The 27,866-nt window shown below is 42.5% G+C and overlaps 1 long non-coding RNA gene across 1 annotated transcript; it reads left to right on the top strand.

Annotated features, from left to right (window-relative positions):
• Positions 1-27,866, top strand: LOC120785487. Its single transcript, XR_005706610.1, has 5 exons — positions 1-82; positions 317-673; positions 2,682-3,245; positions 13,413-13,555; positions 26,703-27,866. It is a non-coding gene; the product is annotated as an uncharacterized LOC120785487 (long non-coding RNA).

The following is a 27,866-nucleotide window of genomic DNA, read 5'->3' as shown; positions in this document are numbered from 1 at the left end:
CAGCTCATTAACCACAGACAGTGGGTAGAGGAAGAAGAAGAAGGCTTGAAGATTTTAATACACGGATAACATCAAATGAAAGGTGGGGAAATAATGACAGGATTTATCAGTTTGAGAGAAACGTTAAAGATGAAAACTTTCAGGCTAATGACCGAAAATCAATCAGTCAATCAATCCGTGACTTCTTGCCTATTTATGGACGACTACTTGGGGGTAGCGATGTCTTTGGAAAGTGTACAGGGAGAGTGACTATTGATGCAAATTGCCGCGATCGTTTTAAAGTGCCTTAATTGCCTCCGTGTTCTGTGTGTCACAGCCGCTGCTGCAGCTTCGACTGCTGACCAGGTTGATAAGCAGGCAGAATCGGCAGCCGCACAGCAACAACTAATCCCATTTTAAAAAAGGCGGGTTACGTTTTTATGGAGAGGTAAGTGCTGTGGCCAGGTGCAGTGACCTTAGCTCCATAGTCACGGACATGAACATGCCTCTCCCAAAATGCTGAACTGAGCTACCGCAGCTCCGGCCTCATCGGAAAATGAGGTCAGCCGGATGGTTCTGTCAGTGCTCAACGGACACTGCAAAACAATGGCGGACAACAAGCCCCAGGGGTTAGCTCTGGGCGCTGAAGATCATCGTGGGACTTGCATGGCCCACAGAGCCCAGTCAGAAGAAGGTGGGTACATTTCTATGAACGTCATAAACCCTTTCACACTTTGATCCGTTGGGTCCAGTGACATTTGGAAAGTCTAGAGGAGAAATACGATTAAGTCATTTTATCCTACTCGTGTGCAGGGAGTCAACGGGAAGTCTGAAGCCACTCTGCTCTTCCAGCTGAGATTGAGGATTGTTTTGTGGAAAAACTTTTCCACGGTAATTTCACTGCTGAACAGCAGCTTTATTTAGTGGAGCAATATCATCCTCTTCGGGACGTCCTCTTTAATTTACTGACGTCCTATGTCTTTGTTTTGCACTGGCATAGTGAGGAGTGGTGGGTGTGTCCGTCCTCGTCCTCCAGATTTAATCGGAGAAAAAACTACTTTCATCAGAGATGATACTTCAACAAATTCCCCGCATAAACAGCTCTGACATGTTTAATATGTAAAAGCTGCTTCAGATTTGATTTCATCCTACTTTTATTTAATGGCGTATGTCACAGGGAGATTAGGGAAGGAGATCTGCCACCGATCACATATTAAATTGTTAACTGCTCTCTGACACTCCGTTAAACGCAAAACAGCGGAAAAAATGTTGGATGAGGAGAGTTTTTTTAAAACTTTTTTTTTTTTCTCACTGTAATGACATTTTCCTCCCTCAGATGTAAAAAAGTGAAGAGGGAATTCACTGCACTTGCTGTGGATGAGAGTGTCAGCTAATGGAAATGGAAATGTGAAGTTTAAACGTGTTTCTTTGTGCAGTTCAGCAGGCAGAGTGCATTTAGCCTCGAGTACAGATTTTGTATCTCCATATCACCCCACTCTATCCATCTGTCTGTCTATCTCAGGCGCTACAGACAGCGCTGCAGGGTTCAACTGCAGCGCTGTCTGTAGCGCTGCAGTTGATCATCAATAGTTTGGATCTGTAAATACATTTTTTATCTTGTAGAACAATTTGCTGGAGCCAGTCAACGGTAGCTGCAATTATGGAAATCAGTATAACGTTTCCCAGACCAACTAAAAATACAGTAATTGTAGTTATTGAATTATTAATTATTAATTGGAAACACTTCAGAATACTGGTACAAAACACATGCTCAGGTGTTGTGACGATGAATTAACACGCGCCTCAGTTCGCCCCGTACACCAATGAACATGCAGCACATGCAGCACTGCCAGCACATTGATGACACGGCTATCCCGGGTCTCTCAATAGACACAAATGCACCCAGGTCTGAGATCCAGAAACGAGTGCAGCGGTGTGACGAGCTCTAGCGTGGCCTTGACGGAAGGAAAACAGAGGAGAGCCCTCGGCGCCCGCTCACCAGTGGTGATCCATAACTGCAGCACAGCCCAGGTGGATTCTTACAAATACCTGGGCATTACACGTGGACAACACACTAACGCGGAGTTCACGGGTCAGTGCTGTCTGCTCCAGGGTTCACCAGAGACTGTACTTTCTTCCGCAGACTGAGGGCCTGGGGTGTTAACCAGAGATCTGCTTCTCTTCTGCCGTGCTGAAGTTGAGAGTACGTCTGCTACGGCGCAACTTTGGTGTACGGCTGAAATCCCCAATTACTGGCCTCACCCTGAGAGCTAAGAGAATCATGGGAGTCAGGCAGCGCTCCGCCCCAAAGGACATCTTCAATGAAATAATCACTAGACGGGCCCAGGAGATCGTTTCAGACCCCATCCATGTCCTCCACCCAGAGTGGCAGCTTCTCCCCTCAGGCAGACGCTGCAGAGTCCCCAAGTGCAGGCTGAACGGTTTTAAGAGCTCCTTTGTCCCCTTGTCCATCGAAGCTTTAAATGACAAGATAGCCAAAGTCATGTAAACCGTTGTTAGTTAATTATTTATTCATCTTAACCTCACACTGTCCTTATTTGTGCTGGATGAAGATACATTGTGTGAAAATGTGCGGTAGTTTGTCAGTGTGCAATCCGAGCGCGTGGATTTGCTGCGTGTGTGCATATGGATGACAAATGTGCATTCACAATGTATTATGTGGTTTTGTTTTTTTTCAACAGCAGATGCAGTACATGTCCCAGACAAATTTTCCTTGGGACGATACAGTTTAAGCCTAATGTCAGTCTTAAACACACTGTGGTATTGTACCCAAATTTCGAGGACAGGCACAGATCAACTCTGACTAATCCTGTAAAGTTTGGAGGCATACGGATGGAGCTACAGCAGCAGGATCAATTTAAATTTAAATGTCAGGATCTGCTCCACTCACCGACTCTTCGCCTGGACTCTTCCTGCTTTATTTTGTAATCACTTACCTGTTGTGGTTCTGGTTGTTTAACTTCCTGTCTTTGGTTTTTTTTTTCCCGCCTTTTGTGATCGCTTGCCCCGCCCTAATTAGTTTCACCTGTGTCCTATTGTCTTCCCCTCACTAGTCTATTTAAGTCTCTGTGTTCCCTCTGCTCTGGTTCGTCTGTGTTCGCTCCCTCATGTTTCTCTGTTGTTGTTGTTTTTTTAATCCCACGTTGGTTTATCTGCTTTGTTCCTGGTTTAACTCCTCAGTTTTCCTCGTGTTTATTTTCCTGCCACCTGGATCCCTGTCTGCCATCTTGTTTACCTGAATGACTGTAAGTTTATCTCACTCATTAAAGAGCCACTTCACTCATCCAGCCTGCCTCTGTTTGTGTCTGCATTTAGGTCCAGAAATCATTGAACGTTACGCCCATAACTCGGAGGTCGTGAGTTTGGCTTTCTTCAAAGACCCTGATATTTCTGGACAGGATTGAGGTATTATCCAAACTGGCATCATCAGCCCGTCAGTATCACAATATTTATTTTGATACAAATTTTTATGAATTTTTTAAAAAAGGAAACACACATTTTCTATGATTGAGAGAGAGGCTGACATGGGTCCAAATTTTTCTTACTTAAAACAAATACCATGACAAGATTAAAAAAGACGTTGGCAGGATTGTGCATGTGTGACTGACTGAAACAATAACTAGTGCTGGCATGGTGATTAGAAATCTTAACTATAGTATGAAAATGGGGGGGTTGGTGAACTCTATCTTTAATCTGTTTGAATTCAAAATGAACAATTAATGCAACAGACTGTTCCTTGCACTGCAGCTGAGGGCATTTCTGAAATGCAGCACCCCTCTGACCAATTGTGTGGGGCGGTACCTGAAGATTTGGTTTCGAACCGATACCACGGCCGAGCTGATGTATCACCACGTACGGGAGAGAAAAATAGGGCGGCTGTGGCTCAGGAGGTAGAGCGTGTCGTCCACTAACTGGAAGGTCTGCGGTTCGATCCCTGGCTCCTCCAGTCCGCATGCTGGAGTGTCCTTGGGCAAAATACCGAACCCCAAATTGCCCTCTGATGTGTCATTAGTTTGTGTAGAAAGCACTGTATGAATGTGGGTGAATGTGGATTGATGTTTTTAATAGTTTTTTGGACAACACAAGTTAGGACGCTCAATTCATTGTCAGTCTGAAACTTGTATCACCACATTTACGCCCTCAAAGTGATAGATATATCAGAGGTTTGTGCAGTTTGGAGGCAAGTACTTGCTATTGTTCAAGGTTTGTGGATGTTGAACGACCCCTTGACTCTAACTAAATTGTTAATCCCCGCGTACTTGAGAAACCAAACCTACGCCCTTGAACGACCCTGCTGAAGTGTTTAAGATGGCAGTCACGTCCCGGTTCAGGTCCACTTCCTCCGAGCAAACTAACAGTCCAACTCAGGAGGACCACCTCCTCTCCCTTTTCGACCGGAAACAATCAGGCCTGGCAACTCACTGACATTGATTTATTTATTGTCTCCGAACTAATCAACATTTGGAAATGAGTGAGGCAATGAGAGGTAACCAGGCAACAAACTCTGGTAATATAAATCCAATCTGTGAAAGGGGAAATGAGATATTCCCATTTATTTTTAATTGAAGTCTCAGTTTGTTTGTTCCATCCATCATCTATCCTCCGCTCCCGGTAAGGTTGAATTCCTTTCCTTTCTTTTCACCTCTCTCTCGTCACAGTTAATATTACTTTGAGGTGAATAACTTCACCTGGTGTTCGGCTCCTCTGCCCCTGAGCCTTTTTTGTCAGCAATGAAAGTGTGTCTGATTCACAGGCCCTGTCCATTTGCAAGGCTGATAAGAGAGAGAGGCACTAGGTCCCTGCTCTGTAATTTCATTCACTCGTCCACAAAGAAATCATTTACACAGATCCTCAAATGGCTTCAAATGCACCGCACACTTTTTTTTTTAGTCTGGGTGCTGAGGTCTGCGATAATGTAGGTCTTAACTAGAATCCCTTTTCATCATCGCCCCTTAATCTTTTCACGTCTGAATGAGCGACTCCAAAAGGATTTTAAAGCCCTAATTTAATCCCCTGCCTAATTTCAAAGTGGCTGTCACATTAACGCTCACTGAGAGCAGCAGAGGAGTCTGGGAATTGATGAGGGAGCAACTGGGAGACTAACTGGTTGCCAGTTTCTGTCCGAGGTTCATCCAATTTACGGATTTACCTGTTCAACAGCCTCTAATGAAGGAGAGCAACATTTATTTGAGGTTTGACCCCTAGTACCTGCTGGTTTAGGACAGTCAGAGGAAATCTGACACTGCAGCTATGATGCGATTGATGCGGTTTGAGTGTCTAAAAGTTCTGGTTATTCTCCCCATCTTATTTTCGGTAAGATTGAAATGAGCTCTTGTCCTTGACGAGTTGGCCCAGTTGTCATGGATTTTGCAGCTGCTCTTGAATTTCCATGTTCTTTTCGTCGATGCTGGTCTAAATGTTAAGATTGAAAATGACTTGATTGCAGCTGGTCTTAACATTCAGTAGCTTTTCTGAAACTTTCAGTCATATTATATTATGAACACACAGTATGCAATTCCACGACCTTTCGGTGAGATTGTTTTGTCAGCTTATTTTTGTTGTTGGACCATGGGATAGTGTTGACAGGCGTGGACTAAGTTCTTTAAATAAAAGCAGCAATACAACAAAGGAAACGTAATCCCTGCAGCTGGACAGCAGGGCAAAGCGGTCACTAAGCAGTGACTCAGGCTAAAGAACAACCACCACGAAAGCAAAGTTATGGTCACCAGATGTGGTAATGCCACCACACCGCACAAGTATACATGACGGCACAGTAAGTAGGGAATCCCCGGGCTGGGAAAACCTGCAATCAAGCACAGCTGGAGTTGTTGGAAGGGTATTTCTTGAACGTCTGATAAAGTTAGGCCCGCAGTGTTCCCTGTTTCCACGTGATCATTTTTCCAAAATGTCAGCTGTTAAACAATGTAGATCCGGGATTTTCACAGTCTGACACTGTGCCCCCCCCCCAACAACCCCTGTGATCATCTCCTGCTGGTGGCCTGGGGCTTCGAGGTGCTTACGATTGACCGTGACATCCGTGGTTCGACCTTTGTTGTTGTTGTCCACGTCATACCTCACCTCCCCTCATTCCTTCTTCACTATCAACCATTATCAACTCTCTGACAAAGACATAAAATGTTGCCCAAAACATACCGTAGCGACGGTGTTCTGGCACAACTTTACCTACTTTGAAGGTGTACGGAGAAGGGAGGCAGTCTTCAAGTATCAAAGCTACAGCAACCCTTTCAGTAATGTGACCAGCTTTATTATGACATTGACACTGTGGCCTTTATCAGGTTTTCAAGACAACACTTAGTGAAGAGAGGGGGGGTCTCCAGGTTCAGAAGGTTATCGTTAACTGCAGGGTGCTGGGTTTGATCCCCAGCTCTCCTTGTCTACGCGTTGATGTGTCCTTGGGCAATACAATGAACCACTGATTGCTCCCGATGGTCAAGCCAGTGACTTGCATGGTAGCTGGCTGCCAGCAGTGAGAGAGAGTGGTTGAATGTGAGGCACAGTGGAAAGTGCTCTGGATAAAACCATAAAAAAAAACCTTTTCTTTTGCCATTTCATCCACTTTAAAATAAATAGACCAAAACAAAAAATATTACAAAATGACCACATATATTCTATTATTAACACATCTAATTGAATGGATATAGCGAATTGGTCTGGAATATGCGATGTTGCTTTAGACTAATGTACAGTCATAAATACTTCTGTCAGGCAGCTCAGAAACCGTAATTAAACAGTGAAAGTCTAGAAACGTCTGCATGTTCAACTTCTTTTTAGGGCTGCATGTAACTAATATTTTTTTTATCATCACTGAATCACCTATCTTTTTAAATTAAACCAACTGGGGGAAAATGCCAAAGCGACAAAAGCACAAATTGAGAGGGAACATTTTACGTTTTTATTTGATATAGTGTACGACTTAAATAATAAATCATCAAAACTGCTGGTGATCATCATGTTATTGTTTCAGCACTGAGTTTTTTATTTTATTTTTTCCTCCTCCATACAAGTAACCTTTGTTTTTATGGTGCTGTAAAAATATATAATAAAACTGACATCTCTTGGTCCGAGATTTTTTTTTTTTTTTTTTGGCTGGATTTAAAGCTCAACATGGTATAAAAAAACAAAACACTTCAGTACAGAAAAAGAGAAACAACATTCAAATATCAAACTAAACTTTCTGGACTGGAAGAGGAAAAACAAATGCTCTTATGTGGACTGTTGTGTACAGGGAGTGATGGCAGTTTGCAGCAGTAAATGAAGGATTAACACAGGCAGGTTTATCAGGGATTAAAGTGACATGACGGCTCCTATCTGTCTTCACACTAATATTGACAGACGTTGTTGTAGTTTTAATTGTGTGAGCTGTATTGTTGTGGCGGGATTACGCCTTGTACTCTAACCCCCCTCCCGCCTCACCTCACCCCTCATCTCCGGCTGTAAACACTGTCATGTTACATTATAAAATCTAAATGTCTGTTTTTCCTGCCGCCGAGGTCTTAAATCGCTGTTGTTCATGGTGACGGTGGCGGCGCTCTGACAGCGAGAAGTGGCTTAACTCTCTCACTTAATCCCACGTAGGCTATTACAACAGAATGGCCACATCGCAGCCCAAAAAAAACGAGTGCGCCGGTATCTAACGTGATGGATTAGAGCGGATTAACACCTCATCTGCCTGCCGCTGGGCTGATTAATCCAGCAGTTTGTTTTGTTGGAGGTCAGAGGTAGTCAGGGGTAGTCAGGGGTGGGGGTCCAGGATGACAGACAGGTCAGACAGATATTGGCTAAGCTTTTCCTCCTCAACAGCAGGGGATCTGGTTCTATTTACATTTTCATGCACAATGTCTGTACATAAAGAAAATAAGGAAATAACAGAATCACACTAATTTCCAACCTGTAAATTTCGGTTCTTGTTATTTTTGAATATTTCAGTCTTTCCTGTTAAACCTAACGTCCTCAAGACGTTAGAGGACGTGCATCTGTTCAGCTTTGTACTTTGTCAACTAATGCCTTTTTACTTACTACTGGCTTTTTAATTAAGTGTGACTACTAGATGCATTCATCATGAAATAAGTCAGTTCTCATCTACCTTTTTTTAATTTGGAATGGAATCATAAGAAATTCAACAACAAGCCTAAATATCACAATGTTTCCTCTTGGCTGAGGTGGAAAACTTTCCATATTGATAAAGAGAAAATGTGATAAAGGCTGAGAGAAACAGATTTTTTTACGCTATAGTTGAACCTGCTTCTCCTATTTTGGTTTATTTCCAGCAGTTTTCAGTATGTAGTAGGAAGTTTGGCAAATTCTGTTTTTGGTCGTCTTTATGTGTTTTTTTTTTTTTTGTTTTTTTGGGAGGACATTTTAAAAATTTGTGGACACTGAAATCTGTTGGAAAGGTTGGCCACGGGCTAAAGAAAATGAGTTCTGTTTTTTTGTCGCTGATCAAGGAATTTTTAAAACTGCAAAATATCAAATCTGAGTCTATTACAATATGACGTTTATGACAATTTCTTAACTGTATTTGGGTCTTTCCTCATATACAGAGGGTTTGGTCTGGGGTTCTTACACAGTTAGAAAGAAAATATTCAAATAAACTCCTCATCCAGGGGCTCAGACCTGGTTACTGCGTATTCATGATGAGCACCACACAACAGTATAATCAAGGCAAAAATAAACCGCATATCCTCTTGCATTGTGTCTGAAAATGCAAATTGAGGCTCTGGATTACAGATTATTATTGCACTTATTCTGTTGGCAGCAAATTCTAACAAGTGTTCAACAGGAGACTGTCTTTAGCTCTAAATGGCCTTACTTATTCAAATCCGGGACCCATACTTAGAGGACATAGGCGCCGAGTGGGCCAAAAGAGCAGAGCCTGGAAAAAAGATCTGTAACCAACTGGTGTTTGTTACTGAAAGAAACCGTGGAACCTGCGAACTGAACATGTAAAGAATTAACAGAGGAGTTCAAGTCATTCAACTATATCTATGATTCAATTGGTGACAATAAGCTTCTACATTTCCTTCAGTTTTATGAATTCAATTTCGTTAATGTTAGCCTCAGTTCCCTCAGATGTGGAAAATAAACCTTTCCAGCAACTACAAATCTGTCTGTCCTTCCGTCCGTTCATTCATTTGTTGTGAGGACAAATTTTAGTTTGAAACCATCACTGTGAGGACATTTTGTCCGGTCCTCACGGCTTCAAATGGCTGTTTTGAGGGTTAAGACTTTGTTTTAGGGTTTCAGGTTAGAATCAGGTTTAGGGTTGGGTTAGGCCGTCCTCAATGAATGAATGAATGTCAACGCAATGTCCTAACAAGGATAGCTGTGCGAACGTGTGTGTGTGTCTGATCCTTTGAGCTACCAGACTAAGAGCTGACCCACATTACATCTGCAAATAAGAGAAAAACAATCTGTCTTAACCCCCTCACCACTCCATCTATAACCCTTCCACCATCCCTTCATCCATCTATCATCCATCCATAATACCCTCCCTCTCAGTGTATGGTCTTTTTTTAGTCCCTTTCTCTCTGTTCCATCCATCTCTCTGTCCAGTGAATCACCCAAATCAGATTAGTGCTGACATATGCCGCCACCATTTAGACCACCTACTGGGTCCGCACGCACACACACACACACACACACACACACACACACACACACCCAGGGACAGTTTGAAGGAAGATGCAACAAGATGGAGATTCCATCTCAGCCACATACAGACAGATTATATGTGTGTGTGTGTTTGGAGGTGTTGAACAGAGGATCTGCCCCTCAGTGTCTTCACGAGCTGGTTAGGTTTTTGGATTATTTATTCATTTATTTATTTAATATTTAGATGCAACAGTTAACTAATTTATCAAAATTGTTCCTGAATAATTTTCTGTGGGTCGACTAACCTATAAATTGACTGTTTCAGCTCCAGGAAGATTAAGTGTAAAATCTTTGGAAAGGTTACAAATGTGTAAGTACGAAGCCGTTTAGTATTGTTGTTTCTTGTATACTGAAAAACAATATAATATGAAAAATTGTATATAGTTCACAGTGGGTACTGTTTTGGAGAATTTGCGACGAATTTTTACTGTACATTTTAAACCAAAAACTTGTAGTGAAGTGGACCCAATAATGGAGCTTCCATCTGCTCCACATGTGAACGAACAGCGGCTGCAAAAACAAAATCAAATTAAATCAAATGCAGGTTCTTATGCCATGAAATGATTTCATGTGAACACTGGAAGGTGAAGCTAAGACAGTGAGGTTCAGGTTTGGCTTCCGCTGGGATTCTCAGGGCTGCAGAACAACCTTGTTGAGACCTGATTGATCAGATAGTTTCAGGTTTGTGAGTCCATCAGAGACTCGAGCTGGTTCAGGTCAGTTTTCTTGCCATAAGCAGTTACTCTGTTCTCTCTCTGGATCCACCGGTGTCACCATCACTCTCACATTCAGTCTCTATCCAGACACTCTGAAGTGTGTTTTCAGTTTCAAGGCAACACCCTAAAGTTTCCAACAGATGCCAAACAAAAATCCACACTTTTCCATTTGGTTATATTGGAGCAACCTGGGTTCGAAAGGTTCAGTCGCAAGCACGACTGTGTATCTGTGTTTTTTCTGTGTGTGGCCTTGGCTCCCACTGATGAGATTTTAAAGAAAACTCTAGCTATATATATATATATATATATATATAATATAATTTATAATATAATGGGGGGGATAACATTTTCCAAACACCTCTAATTTTAGTGCAATACAATTCCACAGCACCAGTTGTATCAGACTGCATTAGTTTTAGCTTCCTGTATATCTAAATTATGTCCGACTTTCCCTGCCTCGTTATTATTCTTGTTGTAACATCACCACATCAATATTTAAAGAAGTTATGGGTAATCTTCCTGTCGAATCTGTACCTGGAATGGACTGCAGATGCCCTATAAGGACTTTGACTGCATTTTGACAGCCCTGTATATTTTAGATATGTAAAGTTCTGAGTTCTGTAAATATTGAAATCTCCCCATATTTGGATTCAGCCCGAAACTTGTTGCAGACCCAAGTTTTGAATGACGTTAACATTCTCAGGCAAAACAGACCTATGGTCTTTATGCTCAGTTTCTGCACAGCTCAGCAGGCGTCGTTTAGAAAGAAAAAAATTAAAAATTTGTGCTCTGAAACCACTTACCTCATGCTCTTGAATTGCTTACACTCTGCACACAAATTAACACAACCTAATATTAATCTAACATGTCTCAAGTGGCCATGAATGATATGAATGAACTGACAATGTGAAAAAATGTGACCATGTGTCTGTGGCAGTGATGATCCTACAGAGAAATATCAGCTGAATCTGCAGGTCCTCTCGGCTTTACTGAGCTTTAGAGTGAGTTTCAGTTCATTGTTTCTCTGTCTGGACCACAGCTTTACTATTCTGGTTCTCTCTCACCGCTCTCAGAGCATCGTTTTCGGCCGCAGCCTGCAGATATTTTCAAAAAAAGCCACTGTCCACTACCTGCTGAGCAGCAAACAGCCGGCAGACACAGTCAGAGACCAGCTGGTGAACATAGTGGAGCATTTAGCAGCTAAAGAGCCAGATGTTTCCCTCAGGAGCTGGTTGAGACCAAAACCAGAGCTAAAAGGGGGTTAACGTTGGACATAGATTCACCAGTTGGACACAAACACCAGATCCAGATGAAGCATCAAGCTGCTCTGTAACTGCTGGATGCGGAAATAAGCAACTGTTCCCTAACAAGTTCAATAAAGCCATGTAAAAGATGATGATATGTCAATGTCGTGTTCACAATTTGTTTCTGCAGCTCAAAAAAAACATAGCACTGTTTAACAAACAGGAAAAATCCGACGAATATCCCCACACCTTTTAAAACAAAACAGTCAACAGGATTTGACTCCCGACTGGGAGAAACTTGTGATACTTACAGTTCTGGCTGAGGTGGGGGTAGATGAATGTGTGTCCCTTCGTACTTGTATTTGTGTGTGTGTGTGTGTGTGTGTGTGTGTGAGCTGCACTATGTTTCTGTTACTGACTCAATCAATCACACACCACCATAACAGCAGTACTGTGTGTGAGTTCTGTGTCTTTTCTCTCGTCTGTTCAAGCCTGTTCAAGTGGTGATTGACTTTAATTACTACCAGTGATGTGAGGAGCACAATAATATTCCCTCAGTCCCTCCGCTACTCTTTCTTCTTCTTCTCTCATCATCCATTTAATACAAGGGTACACACCATACTGTGTGTGTGTGTGTGTGTGTGTGTGTGTGTGTGTGTGTGTGTGTGTGTTTTTTGTTTGGGGGGGGGGGCAGTGATGTAACAAAAAACACAAGTAGAATAAGAAAAGATATCCAGTTTTGGAGCTTTGGATATACCGTATGACCAGAATCAGAAGCTCTCTGATTGAATGGAGGAAGAGTTAACAGCTGAGGAATCCATTAGTCACCCTGCATCAATCGTCTGTATTGATCGTTTGGTGTGTGTGTGTGTGTGTGTGAGGTGTGTTGTAATCACGAAGATTTTGGTTAATGTCAGGCAGCTTCCAGTCTGTGTGTGTGTGTGTGTGTGAGAGAGAGGGATAATGAACATATAACTATATTCAGTGGTTTAATATAATTACTGTTTTATGGACTTTTATCAGACTTTACATAATTGCCTTAGATTCTATGTAATGTTATAATTGTCTCTTTTTTATGTGTCTCTATTTTGGAGTTGAGCTGCCTCTTTACCAGCTGACTGCAATATCTGCTGTAACCTTCAGATTCACATTTTTATCAACCCTTGAGCACAAGCATCATACTTATAATTGACTAATGACCACATCTTCTAGACATCCACTCAGATTTTCAGCAACGCTCCGGAAAAACCAGCCAATCTGGGCTTGTCCTCGGCTAAAATGGCAGCCTTGGCCAGACACCGGGGCAGTGGAATGGTGTCCTCTGATTGGTGCATATTAACCAGTTGGATGTTATCTGGCGCCCGCTGGTTTCCATGAACAGACTTATTTCCCTTTCCTTTTCTATAGATATGAGCTAAAATCAGGGCTTAGTTCAAAGTTAATTCTCGACTTTTCAATTTCAGATTTAGATTTTACATCGTGTTCCAGTTTTATAGAAAAACAAGTCATTTTCACATTCAGTTTCATTATCATTATGGTAGTTTAATGTTTTGGATTTCGCTGAAAGTTCTTTGTTAATGGAGTTTTCCTTTTGGCAGTAGTTATGTATTTTCAAATATGAAAATTAAAATAGCATGGACAAAGTAATTAGTTAGTCCTCTTACTTGCTTTTACAAGCAACTGTATGTCATGGTCTTCATCAGCAGATGGAGTTTGCTCGGTTGTCGATACGTTGACACGTTAGTATACGACAATAACAGGTGGTTGTGTATGTTCAAAGGTGGCCTCTGGCGTCGGATGTGACTCCCCTATTTGATTTTTCTCCTGCCATCCACTGACTCCTCCTCGATGACCTGTGACCTCTGGATCCTGCGTTATGCTGTCTGTTTCTGGTGGCTCTTGTCCAGGGGCCTGCACCACAAAGTAAGTTCAACTTAGTCTGACTCTCCTGGGGTTATCTGGCTTCACCGAGCGCAACATCGGCCGCGCTTCGTGATCACCTGAATCAAGAAGCTGGTTGTCGAATGACTCCGTTAACTCTGGGTTTACCTTCCAGGCTACGAGCGCGTTCGAGTGAAACGAACTTATCTTACTTAATAAGACATGAGATGAAACGGTGACACCAATATATACCAGTATATAGCAACCTGGGTTCAAGAGGTTCGGTCGCAAGCACGACTGTGTATCTGTGTTTTTTCTGTGTGTGGCCTTGGCTCCCACTGATCAGATTTTAAAGAAAACTCTGGGTGTATGTATATAATATAACTAAATATAATATAATCATCTCTAACTATAGTGCAATACAATTCAGCAGCACCAGCTGTTGTATCAGACTGCATTAGTTTTAGCTTCCTGTATATCTAAATTATGTCCGACTTTCCCTGCCTCGTTATTATTCTTGTTGTAACATCACCACATCAATATTTAAAGGAGTTATGGGTAATCTTCCTATCGAAGTGAAGCATGTGAAACACGAGAGGCGACATCATCAGAACCATGAATGAAGTGCTTAATAAGATATGAGATGAAACGGAGTCACCAATTACAGCAACAGCAGAAAGTGATATTCAACAAGGTGAAATATAAACAACGCACATAACTCGAATATAATAAGAAGATGTAGAAACCCTAGAAATAACTTCCAAATATAAGAGTAAGGCTAAGGATATACTGTAAATAACTGCAGGGATTATTATTGAGGTTCATTAGCATAGAGTGTTTTTTTGTCAAACTATTATGAATATTTGATTCACACAAAGTAACATGTAGGGTCAGACTGTTTCTGCCGCCTACGTATAGGAGGGGAGAGGAGGGCAAAAGTAATTAGTGTCTGATGCGGTGAGGTCAATCTGATCGGCACGAGGCATTGATAATCATGGCGAGGATTCTCCAGTGAGTGGATTATTTTTTCTAATAAAACAGAGGGTTTAGTTTTTATTTTCAAGTGTTATCACAAAGTCACCTCCTGTTGTTCTGAGCTGCAGCGATGGTACGGGAGTGTAAAAGCATCAACACTCAGGAGTCCTGACGGGCATCGAAGAATCTTTGCACAATAAAAACGCAGATACATTTTCATTATGTAGTTATGTATTGTGGTAACCCCCCCATTTGTTGAGTGACACATGGAGAACGATTCAACTGATGTATAAACATATCTGTTGCTCTTTATTATTTGTCGCTTTATTGTAAACTCTCTTGTCCCTGTCAGGATCCTGTAGCAATGATGACTCAGTTTTTCTGATCGGTCAGTTGACCTGCTCCGAGGCAGGTTTACCTAGTAGCATAGGTTGCCATGGTGATCTACCCTGGTTAAAAGGGAGCCAGATTCACGATGCCAGAAAAACCTGAGTTAAGCCCAAAGAGAGCTGGATTACCCACTAATCTGGCTGTGTGGTACAGGCCCCAGGTCCTCGCTGTTTCACTGATACACTGTTCCCCACAACAGTGACAATCACACATCACTCTTTTCTTTAGGGTGCACCAACAGATTTCTTACCCCCAACCCCCCAACCCCCAAACACCCCACCCCACCCCACCCCACCCCGCCCCTCCATGACTCCAGGGCACACGTAGCAACGACAGGAATGAAAACCCGGTTATGACTGCCGCTGACTCAAACGCCCGAAAGTCGTCCAGCAGCACAACGCGGGGAAGGTTCAACTATATGCAAATGTCATCCGTTGTGTGGGCGCGACCACCTGGAGACGACCAATCGCAATCCCTTCGATTCTCTCTGGAAAATGGGAAGCGTGCTTCTTTTCTTCTGCAAGTCAGCCATCATCGCTCAGAAAACAGAACCACTTTGTCGCACGGTGGTTCGCTTAGCACCAAACACCTGCAAGCCTCGGGCTCACAACAAAGCCAGAATTCATATGTGTGAACAGGGGGCAAGGAATTAAATGGCTTGTTGGGCCATTTGTCAGAACAGTGACACATAGTGCTCGTAATCAGAGTGTTTACGTGACGGACGGGTTCATCGGCCCTTTCCAAATAACATTTCTCCCAGAATGAGCGCGTTTATTGTGATGGAGATGTTTATATTTTAATCCTGAATGAGCTCTGACTCTGATTATCATTTCTTAAACATAGCTACCGAGAGTGTTAATATTTGGAGGCTGATATCAACTAATGAATCAGACAGTCAACTTGAAAACAGATTCACAGCACTCAAGGAGGCAACTGGTCCAGTGGACTGTGTGTGTGTGTGTGTGTGTGTGTGTGTGTGTGTGTGTGTGTGTGTGTGAGCAGCTGTGAGCTTGCGTGTTGTCACATGTTGGGAGGCTCAGTAATCGGTTTCTGTTAGCGATGTTTCTCATTAAATATGCATGCAGCCGCGGCGTTGCAGCATCCTTAATTAAACGAGAGTAATCTACTGTTATTCCTGCATTAATTCTTTATGACGGTTCCGCTGCCAATTTAACACCACGCATCACACACGAAGACCCCGACAAGTCTCAGGCTAATGTGTGATTTTTATTTTTCGTCCTGGAAATCTCTCATCATGTTGGAAGGGTTGGTGCTGGTGTGAGAGGAGGCGGGAGCTGAAGTTTTAGTCTGACGGCAGAAAACATCTCAGTGCCTCTGCTTCTGTACACCTTTTGGCTTTTACACCTGTACACTAGTGATAAGCGGTATCATAGCTTTTAGTTTTGCTGCAAAGTCAAGAAACGCCAAGTGACTACGCAGAAGAAGAAAACTAAATATAATTTGAAGTAAACACACCTGAAATCCAGGTGAAAAGTCCAGATATACGCATGTAAAAACATTCTGGTTAACCAGTTTTTGTTTGAAAGTATCAAAAACGTGGGAATCTTGTTCTTATTTTTGCTCAGGAGACATTAATGAGACAACAATTTTGTCTTTTCTTGCCTTGACATACATAGCACCTTTGTAAACCTCACTTTGTGTAGACTTGAGTTAAAGAATAAAGCAAACAAACACAATAGTCTTTCCATGGTGGAGGAACCTCTTCTCCCTTCTCGCTGTAAAGGTGTCGTCTTTGCTCCCACATCAGGAAACTCCTTCCTTTCCGATCTCACGCACTAGGAAGCAGCCTTCATCCTTGCTGCCTAGGTAGGAAGCTTTCTTGCCCCGTGCCTCAAAACTAGGAAGCCTCCTTTTTGCCTTGCTCCCCAACTATAATAATAATGTGATGGATGGTTAGAGATAAGAAAGATTCTCATGTTTATGCCTCGCAAGGATTCACATCATCAGATGAGTCAAGTGAAGGTTAAAAATACAGTGCACTGACAGCATAGCACTACATCGATTAAATTAGCATGTAATTACCTTGAAGGACAGACTTTAGATGATTTGAGGCGTCCATCTTTGTTCTGTTTTCAAGGCCAAGTCGGATAAAAAGAACAATCTGAATGTCCCAGTCCTAATCATGACTTGGATGTTGATGTGAACACAATTGACAAGTTGGAACCTGGGAATTATAAAGAAAACAACACCTCCGTCATTGCTTCCTAAGTAGGAAGCTTCATTCTCCTTTATCCTTTAACTGTGAAGCATCTTTGCTCCTTCCCTGCTGACTAGGAAGCTGATTTATTGCTCATTAGGAAGATTACTAATTGCTTGCTTCCAAACTAGGAATGCTTCCTTTTATTCCTTCATTCCAACCTACAAAGCTTCCCTGCTCACGGGTGCTAATGTCGCATTCGCGCCACATGGGACAGTTAACAGTTTCTGACTTGTAAATACCATTAACACGCACATGCAAGACGTATCTACAACTGGGAGACACTGTGGACAAGATTTACTAAGAAAATGGCCTTTAATTGAGTTTGGGCCAACGATCTTTGCGTATTAAGCATCTGAGTTACTGAGGTAGCTCATTACGTCGTCAGGTCCTGGACTGATCCTGGTACTGAACCTCCACGACGCACTGTGTGAGAGAGGGAGAGCTTCATAGGCCACTTCAGAGGTGGGATTTCTGTATCATCACTAAGCTCAGAAAAGGAATCGTAACGTAGTGGTTGCGATTACTAAAGATTTAGTTTGGCCACCTGAGAAAAAACTATTACTCAAAATATTACTTGGAAAATTATTGCATTGTAATCTTTAGAATATAATTCAAAAAAGATATGATGGATAAGACAAACCAAAGAGTGACAAAATGTACTCGAGGGAGACGGTCGGAGCAGGTCCAGCGGAGCAGGCGGAGGTGGAGGTGGTGTTGATATGGAAGTTAATACTGGGGTTAATGCAGCCAAACTCTCACCTAAATGTGTCATCAAAACAGAGAAAAGTAGTGACAGTCTGTGGTGTTTGTACATCACTGATGGTTTGGTTCAAATTCAAGTTTGCTGAACACAAACCACAATTCCCCGTCACGTACCGTGTTCAGCAAATCTCCGAATGGCTTCCGTTTTTGTTTCTAATAATCAGGTTTTAGTCATATGTAAGCCTTTACTTAGTGCAGATTTCTTTCCACCACTACAACCTTTAGTAGTGGCTGGTGTAAATCCCATCTGCTCCGTGTTTACGCCTCGTTTTCAAAGGCAGAGAATTCTTCCTGCAAAATTGACAGTCACAGGCAGCGTTACCTCCAGTAAATTCAGCGGAATGCATAATCACCCTCTGTTAACACCAGATCTCTGTAACTAATGACAGCAAATGGAGAATTCACGGCTCCTCCAAGCAGGGTTAAAGTTGCTTAATTTGAATAATGTTCTGCATATTTCATCCTGTAGTATTTACTAATTAGCGACTAATTCTCCTTCTTCTTGTGCGCCTGCTACCGGCTCCATGAGCCAGAGAAGAAGCCGGTTGGAGTTTTATGCCACTGAGGCATCAACTCTAACTTCAGAGCTTCAGAACCGAAATTGGATTTTTTTATTGGACTTACCTACAGCTATTAATTAGAGCTCCTTTCTTTCATTTCTGTAATTATTTCCCAACCGCAGCTCTTGTGTCAACCCCAGCTGTCTGTGCAGGAGAAGATCTCGGTGAATAGACTTTTCTGCTTTTTTTTTTCCTTTTTTTTTTTGCATGTCGAATATTTTGACTTCAAAATATCCGATGTGAGAAAAGAGCAGGTGTCACCATAAACATTAATGATTGCTCTGTTCCTTTTAGCGACAGAAAAGATCACAGACATCAGATTCTTTGTACATTTCCTTTAAAAACTGAAAGATTAAAGCTCTCATATCATCTTTATTCCCTCTGTCTTCCTGTTTATCCACTTCCGCCAGGCCTGCTGAATCAATGTTAATGTGTTTTATGAAATGTTAACTCGCTGCCAGTGCTGCTCTTCCTGATTTAATATAGATGAAAGAGGATCATGTTTTGGTGGCTCTCTGAATATATTGATCTCACCTGAGCCTCGTACCTGCACCGGATCACATCGACCCTCAGTAAACACAATAATCTTTTCATGGAGGAGGAACCCGCCTTCTGTCTCACTATAAGTTTGTTCTTTTTTTGCTCTCACACAAGGACATTTTCTTGCTCCTTGCTTTCAATCCAGGATGCTTCATTTTCCCTTATTCCTTAAGCCTGCAATAACTGATTTTTTTTTTTTTTTTTTTTTTTTCGGCCACACATGGTGAACCTGTTAGTTCATCTTATTTACACATCCATCGGTTATAGAGCAACATAATCCTTCATCTGGATCTGGTGCCTGAGTCCACCTGATGAATCTAGGTCCAGTACTCCCTCGCTTTTAGCTCTGGTTTTGGTCTCCACCAGCTCCTGAGGGAAGCGTCTGGCTCTTTAGCTGCTAAATGCTCCACCGTGTCCCCCAGCTGGTCTCGGACTGTGTCTGTCAGCTGTTTGCTGCTGAGCAGGTAGCGGACGGTGGGTTGCTCACTGACTTTGAAGCTTCCCCTTTTTTTTTCTTTTTTTTTCCTGAATTAGAAAGCTTACTTTATCCTTTGTTTCTAACCAGGGATCTGTCTTCTGCGTGCTTCCTGTGCAAAGGTTTCCTTCTATTTCCACTGGGACGAATGTCTCCCTAGTAAGCGTCCTTTATCCCCGTTTCCCAAGTGGGAAGCCGGACTGTCTCTGGACATATTGGTGTCCTAGGCGAGATGCCCGCTGGCCCTCTGAGGGGTCTGAAAATTGAAATTGTTCTAATAATTTTATAATACCTTATTATTTCAAATTTAACTTTATTCAACTTTTGTTCTGTGTCATGCCATCAACATCATCTGTCAGTTAATATATTCACATTTAAATTAGTCCCTGTTATGCATTATCCCGGTTTTAACCATATTCTGGATATGATATGGAACGTAACCTGATTATTCTTATCTCCGTATGATCCTAACATTATCAGGTTGCTGTTCATCTGTGCCTTTGGTGCCTCCACATTACAGAGAGTCTCCATCATTTTGTTTTACTGAGGAGCAGGTTTTACTCATATGACGCTTTCACTTATGGCCATCCTGACAATGCTTTATAATACACTATTTAATTTTTGTTTTTTGCCTTAATTATAAAAACTTTCAGTGCACACTTGAGGCCTACACCAAGAGAGAGGAGATGAGTGTGAATTTTGTCTAGCAGGAAGGTCTGGACAGGATTTAGAGAGACACTCATTAACCTCAGCAGTAACAAAATGCCAAATTAACAGCAGCACTGTAGAGGTGTGTTCACCCGCTGAATACCACCCAAACAACTGCAAAACAGCTGCCTGCTTTCTTCGTTCGCTGCTGCTGTTATATAATTAAAGCTGAAACTATTTTTATATACTGTATTTCGTGGCTCAGCGAGCCACTGGCTCTCAAAGCCTTCGGTGTTTTAATGAAGCACAGCAGGGTGACTTTTCATTCAAGGTGCAAACACCCCGGTTTACAGCTGATGGGCTACTTACATCAAGATGCCCGGATTTGCTGCCTCAGCGACGTTACGTTAATTTTTTCTTTCGTTAAACCTGCCGACTCCCAAACAACATGACTTGAGTTGAGGACACACTTGTGCTCGTAGAGCATCATCCCCGTCCCGTGTATGATTTCTTCCAGTGTAGAGCATGTCTGAATGTCTGCACGGAGCAGGACTAACCTGGTGGCATTTGGCCTGTGGCCTGTAGTCTCCTCTCAGCATCCAGAGTTTGCCCCGCCTCTCAGTTGGGGCAAACTGGACTTGAGTGGCAGACTTTTAAAAGTAGAGCAGGAGCAGTTACAACCTAGGTGGGGCCCCGGCGGCCTATACCTCAAACCGGCCTCACTAGGAAGCTCCCTCCTCCTTGTGGAAGCTACTGAAACTAGCAGAATCAACCCCTGCAGACTTTCAGCAGTGTTAGTTTTTTGCGCATCTGGATAAGCGGAGCAAACGTCGACGGTTGGATTCCCGCTGTGAGCTGCTCCTCTGCCTCCTCCTCTGTCTGTGGTCACTCTGTGCATCGGCGGGCGAGTGAGGTTACTGTGAAGTGCGGAGAGGAAGAGCTGGTGGAGGTGAAAGTGCTGAACGTCTGTTTAACACCACATCCACGGTAGAGTCAGTTCTGTGACAGCGGGAGAAACCGACGACCGAGCAGATCACGGAAGGAACCATTTGGATGTTTTGGTGAAGCAGCAACTTCCACCCACATCCGTCTGAAACGCTCCAAATTCTTCTTCAGCTGTAGTTGTGTGTGCCCACTTGCCTTTCAAACTGCTGCGTTTCTGTGAATCCCAGCTTGTCCATTTCCAACGAGGTCAGTTGTGAGGGAGGAGGATGAGAGGAGGGAGCAGCAGCGCTGTGATTTTGCAGCCTCCCTGAATGCATCTCAGACTGCAGTCCTGGGTTTTTTTCTCCCGCTGAGCGAGGTGAGGAGCGGCAGCTTTAACCCCGCGTGGGAGGACGAGGAGAGGGAGCGCAGCTAATTATTTATCCATTCGGTGGTGAGATGGAGGAACATGCACCGGCAGGGGCAGGTATTCTCCAGGCCCCCCCTCCTCAGTCACGGCCTCGAGGTCGCAGCAGTAATGAAACCCCAACCAAGCGTTTCATCTCGGAAAAACCCTTCCTTCATCTGACGATGCGCGGCCCTGCAGCTCAGCACACTCAGAGGTCAGAGATCAACCACTGTATATGCGAGCGAGGTGTCCCAAAAAAACCAATTACCAAGACTAATGTATGTTTATTTCTGCCGACCGGCAGAAACAGAGCGGCTCACCTCGACAGTAGCTGCTCTCATTAGAACAACAGCAACAGACAACAATCACAGCCAGCAGCTCAGAGCAGCCCGGGCTAAAGGTTAACTCACACTGCAAACCTTCAGTCCAGGGTCCCGCCCCCTCACCGCCTCCTCCCCCTATATGAGGATGGACTTAAATGGATATTGTTATTTTCCAATTCTCCCAATTTTAGAACGGTTGGAAGAGGAAACTTTAAAACGGAACTTTACTTTTTCTTTTAACCGACCATGGCGCAAATCAAACGTTTATGCCTGATCTGAACGGCCACAGTGGAAGCTGGAGTGAAAATCTGGCCGTCAGGGAGTGTGTGTGTGTGTGTGTGTGTGTGTGGGGGGGGGTTATCGTAACGTTTAAAAACGGGGATAAGAGCGCACGTTTTCAATCAGTCTCTCCACTAAAACATCTATAGTGTTGCACACGGTCGTTCACATGATAGGTGCCCGAAACGGTTGTGTAACAAATGAGAAGAGAGACCTAGAGAGGGAAGTTGAATCCTCGGCTCCTCTCTCACTTCACCACCTTAACTCCCACAAACACTACGACGAGGGACCTGGTCGGTTCATTGCACGTCACACTGGCGAGATGGATCCAATAGAATCTCGTGCCACATTTCAACCAAGTTTCAGGAACTAAGGAACCGCAGGAGCCAAACAAGGAAATACGATCCTGTTTGTGTTTTCACCGGGAAGATCGGGCAAATTACAGCGCAGGCTTCACATCTCCTGCATTCGTAGGATAAAGAGCCTGCAAACTCGTCCTTCATATACATAAAGTCTTTTATTTTGGACTTCCCGTTGTCCCCCATGTCGTTCTTCAACCCTAGAACATCGTGGGTTGAGGACAAAACCCAAGGCAGAGTGTTCAGTGTGGGTGGTGCAGGACTTCAGACCGTGAGCACGAAGGGCTGCGGAAGTGTGACAGAGCCCCGCAGCGGTTTGTGATTCCACGGTGGGACGGTCCCGAACCCTCTTACACTGATCTGTCAGTGTGCGTTGGTGGACACTGGGACCAGGCCTGCGTGATACTAACTCGCGGTACACACACACACGACAAAAAGATGTTTGAAATTTGTGAAAACGTGCCAACTTTCAAAGGAATACTCATGAGTAGTGTGTTTGTAACCACAAGAGAGTGAAAATATTTTTTAGAGGATCATAAGCTAAACCAGGATTTTATGTTACCTGCAAATGCGTTACAACTTTCTTCTAATACATCTTATACTTGCACAGTCATCCTGCAGTGTATATCCGGGCGCTTCTTATCTGCTTTTATGCACTATGTCAAACTCCAGAGGCGGAAAGTGTCCTTTCCTCAAAGAGCGACACGACACCTCTCTATCTCAGCCCTTGTCCGAGCCAGACACTTTGAGCTGGGTTTTTCAGTCGTCCGTCGCAGATTTTAATCAATACTGTCATCACCAATGGCGCAATTAACTACAGCCCCGCCACGGTCGATCACACGCTGACGGTATGTCGATGCAATGAAAATGTGGCCACAGTTTTATGAAATCTGGGTGACTCCCAGCAGCTGGATTTTCAGCGTCTGTGGTGGTCAGGAGGTGTGAAACATAACTGTCCGTTCTACGTGTCTTAAGGGACATCGCCCAGATCAGCGTCGACATGATGTTGTCTTGTACTTCAGGGGAATGGAGTACAAGGCGACATCACAGATTTTTTTGTTTTTTGGTTTTTTTTGGGGGGGATTTATCTGTTAATGTATTTATTATTAAAAAAGCGGAATTATAATTGTTCAATTTTTAATTTTCTCTGTAAAAAAAATAAATAAAAGAAGAAACTTCCATTGCAATGAACACTACGGTAAATGTAAGTGTAATTTATTATTTGAAAAAGTGGCTTTAAAACAGTGTAGAAATAAATAAAAGTCCTGCACTCCAGATGTGATTTAAGTAAAAGTACGTGCAGTGGTTCCTGCAACAACGTTATCTTATCAAATACATTGTAAAATGAGGCTTTTATATATAAGCAAACATTTTCTCGCTGCAGCTTGTCGATACGAGGCTTATTTACCTACATTATAGACTGGTGTGTAGCTTACTCAATAACAGTGCATCTTATTTTAAAAGCTGGTGATATTTTTCATCATACATTATAATTTCTACAAAGCACTTAGTAACTTCAGGTTTCAAAAAAGTCAAAAAGTGCAATATTTATTTACCCCGAAATGTTGTGGAGTAGAGGAATTAACGTAATAAATAAATTGTAATAGATTTTATTTCAATGCACTTTGCCAAACACAGTGACAGGACACTACAATTTCAAAAGCAGTATAAAACAATTCCGCTGTAATTAAATAAATCGGCCAAATAAATGCACGGTGAATGAAATACCCAACAATAAAGAGATATTACAAGGAACAAACTATATAAATCACCGGGGTGACATTAATAAAATACCTTTTTAAAAAGATGGATTCAAAAGATGTTAAAAGCAGCGTATAAAGAAAGTACCTGGACTCTACTTGAGTGAATGTTCTTAGTTACCGCTGATGTGATGTAAGTCTGTACTCGAGTACTTAAAATACCTTTTACTGTCAGTAAAGAAAGCGGCTGAAGTATCGGGGCTTTCTGAGCCACAGCAGCTCTCACACTGAGAATAGTTAGAGAATACGGGGATGCAGATGAGAACAGCTGGATCATAATGTTCAACAGGATAATGAAGTTAAAAGTATCCATATTATTGCGCCAATAATTTACAGTAACTTCGCCCACATGCTAAGAACTGGAGAATACTAATGTGACGTATTCATTTTGTCAGTTGGTGTAAAAGTGTTTCAGACATAAAAATTATCCACCTTTTCTTATTGTTTCACAACAGAGGTTTATCATAATCATTAGCTCTTCGATCGAGATGACAACATGATGACAGATTCATTGATTGGGACACTTTTAATGGAAATCATCTTCTTTTACGGGTTGAGTAAAAAAAAGAATAGAATGAGAGTAAATGAGGAGTTTTCTCAGATAAACTGAGGAAAATAAAATGTCAGAGGGTTCAGTGAGGATCCTGAAAACAGATTAAATACAGATCACAAAGTGACTTAAAGCAAAAGCATAATGTTGTTGAAGGGGGGTTGTGGTCAACATCTGTCTGCCGGAGGATTACTGAACCCCCGTCTGACACCAAATCCATAAATACTTGTGTTTGGATTATTTCTATTTATCATATTACCATACTAACACTAATACTGTTGTTAACCCACATATTCTACATTAACGCATTAGATTCTGTTATTGGTGGTTTTTCAACTCATTTTTGTGGAAAACTGATATTTTTTTTTTTTTGCTGTTTACACGTAAACTGTCACCGTCACAACTGTCACGTGTAGTTGCGTTGTTCTTATAGAAGCACTCGAGGTCACTGGTTTGTTTGTAATGAGAACAGTTTACACCAAGTCCCGTTCATAACCAGCTACTGTATCTACGTGAATGTGCATCCGTCCCTCGGGTGTGTTTTCAGCCTCACGCGTAGCGTGGCTCTGGGGACGGCGCTGTCGGTCGGTCACTAGGTCCACCACCTCGGTCCAGACTGAACTATCTCAACAACCGTTGAATGGACTGCTGTGACATTCTGCGGAGTAGTTCACGGTCTCCGGAGGGTGAATCTTAAGGACTCTGCCGATCCTCTGGCTTTTCTTCACATTGTGGTTTTGAGTGAAATGTCTCAACAACCACTGGACGGGTCGCCATCCAATTTGATACAGGTATCCGTGTCGCCCTCAGGCCAAACATCAGCATGTTAGCATTGTCATTGTTAGCATGGTAGCATGCTAATGTTTGCATTTAGCTCGAGGAATCGCTCGGCGCACAGTCTCCCAGATACGCCAGCATGGCAGCAGACTAAAGCGGGATTTGTACTGCTTCCCAGCTGCACCTTTGATAGCTTCGGATACTCCTTCCCCCCACCACCTTTCCGAGGTCAGATTAGGGGGTGTGTGTCCGACCATTTCTGTAGCTCTGTGAGACTGACAAACCTTCACCCCCACTCGATGCTGTGATTGGTCAGAGGAGAGAAAGGAGCCGAGGGTTGAACTTCTCTCTCCGTCTCTCTTTTTCTAACAACAGAATGTCTTCCTGGGGAGACGGTTATCCCCGTTTTTAAACGTTATCACGTCTCCCCCCTCTCTATGACAGCCAGCTTTTCACCCCTTCAAGTGGGGCCAATCAAAAAACAACTACAAAAACTATTGATTTCTGACGTGGTTGGACAGCCCGTCTTACAAACTAGTTCTGAGGGACCGTAAACTGGCCCTAAGTCTTGAGGCTCCGGCGCCTTAACTATGGGAGAGGCTTCCACATGCATTAGATCCAAAAGGTTTGTAGTGAGTTTAATATGAGTTTGGTAAGAATTCTCATACAATCAAATTGTTTTAGAAAATCCATTAAAAATGCTCAGAGGTGAAAAGTAACTAAGGGCAGTTCAGTCAACATGAACTAAATACAGCTACTGCCAGACATCCAAACTCCAAAACATCAAAACTACTATAGAACATGTTACTTTATGACATGACAAATTAAATCACATCACATCATTAGAATACTGATGAAAAAGAAATACCAAAAGGAAAGGATTTAGGAATATTCTAAAACAGTATAATGACATAGGAAATTGTGTATGTATATATGTATGTATGTGTGTGTAGGTCTCCTGACAGTGAGAAGCAGGCTAAAGATTTGCCTGTTATCCGGTCATAATGTATATTAGAAAATAAAACAACCACCTCTGTTTATTTTCATCTATATACATGTATTGATTTTTATTGAAATGTGGTTGTTAAATTTATCCAAATCTAACTTTACCTTAAATTTACCTTTGAGTATGTGAGTATGTGCTACTCAGCCGAAGGATGAGTCGGATCAGCATCCATCGGTCAACGGGTTTGATTTGTTAGATATGGTGACGTTTGAAATCTGTGGGCCCTGACAGCACGGGATACCAGAAGTACGAGAGTGACTGACGGGAATCTGTGAATGAAGACTGACAGCAAGCGGGGAGCAGAAACGGCAGGAAAATGGCAGTCTTTCTTCAGCTGTCACGTGACCACCTGCCTGCCGTGTGGGGCTCGGCTGACCATTTGCAGCCACTGTGCAATACTTAGAACGAGATCTTATTGTTTCATATTTTTCTCCGTTTCATCTCAAAGTGATTGAAAGATGAAGAAAAGAAGAAAGAAAGTCTGACAGCAGCTGGAAAAACCGCAAATTCACTCTGCACACTGTACACTGTTTGGTAATTGTGTTTATTCTGGCTCAACATCTCTGTGATGACTGTTTGAGTTAATAAGGGAAATCTATTACCGCGCTCGATCCACCCTGTTGACTTAATGTGTCGGCGCGATTCAAACAGAGTGGAGAGTTTAAATAGAAGCCCGTTCTCTCAGGTCGGTTTTCAAACAGTTTACTTTTAATTATCCACAAAATAAAGACCAAGTATGCCGACATCAAAGTTGTTACTGTTGTAATAATGATGTTCGCATATTAACAGACGAGACGCTGAGCAAACCTGATACGAAGACGAGGCGTCTTGCTGTAAATACACAGTGTCACGCTGAACCACTGATCGCTGGGTTTACACAGGAAATGTACAAGCAGGCACTGACACCTGACCAGCGGTACTTTTAGAGGAAAGACGTTTCCTTGCACGCGACTGTTCATGTTCTCGACCAAAACAAATCTCTCTGGGGCTTGTTTAGTTTTTATGCTTGATCACTGTTGAGCAATAAGTAATTGCCACATAAAAAGACACACACACGTTACGGCACGATCTAGGAACCCACGATATTTGACTAATATCAGAACATCTACCAAGACTTTCATTTCCAGTCTGATTTTCTATTTGTTCAATTTCCAAACTAATATTACAGAACAGATAGCATCTCAACCTCGAAATTCACATGGGTACAATTTAAAGCAGGAAACAAATAAAAAACAAAACGTAGATCAAATAAATAAACTGATAATAATGCCAATATTAATAATAATAAGTTACATGCCAGATATGAGAAATTAACATGGTTGTGTATATGACTATTTGTAACTTTTGAAGATTTTGCCTCATTTTCTTTGCCCTTGTGTTGTTTTTTGTTTTGCT

This window comes from Xiphias gladius, chromosome 23 (assembly GCF_016859285.1).
Source record: "Xiphias gladius isolate SHS-SW01 ecotype Sanya breed wild chromosome 23, ASM1685928v1, whole genome shotgun sequence".
Lineage (NCBI taxonomy): Eukaryota > Metazoa > Chordata > Actinopteri > Istiophoriformes > Xiphiidae > Xiphias > Xiphias gladius.
This window is presented reverse-complemented; position numbering and strand designations above follow the sequence as displayed.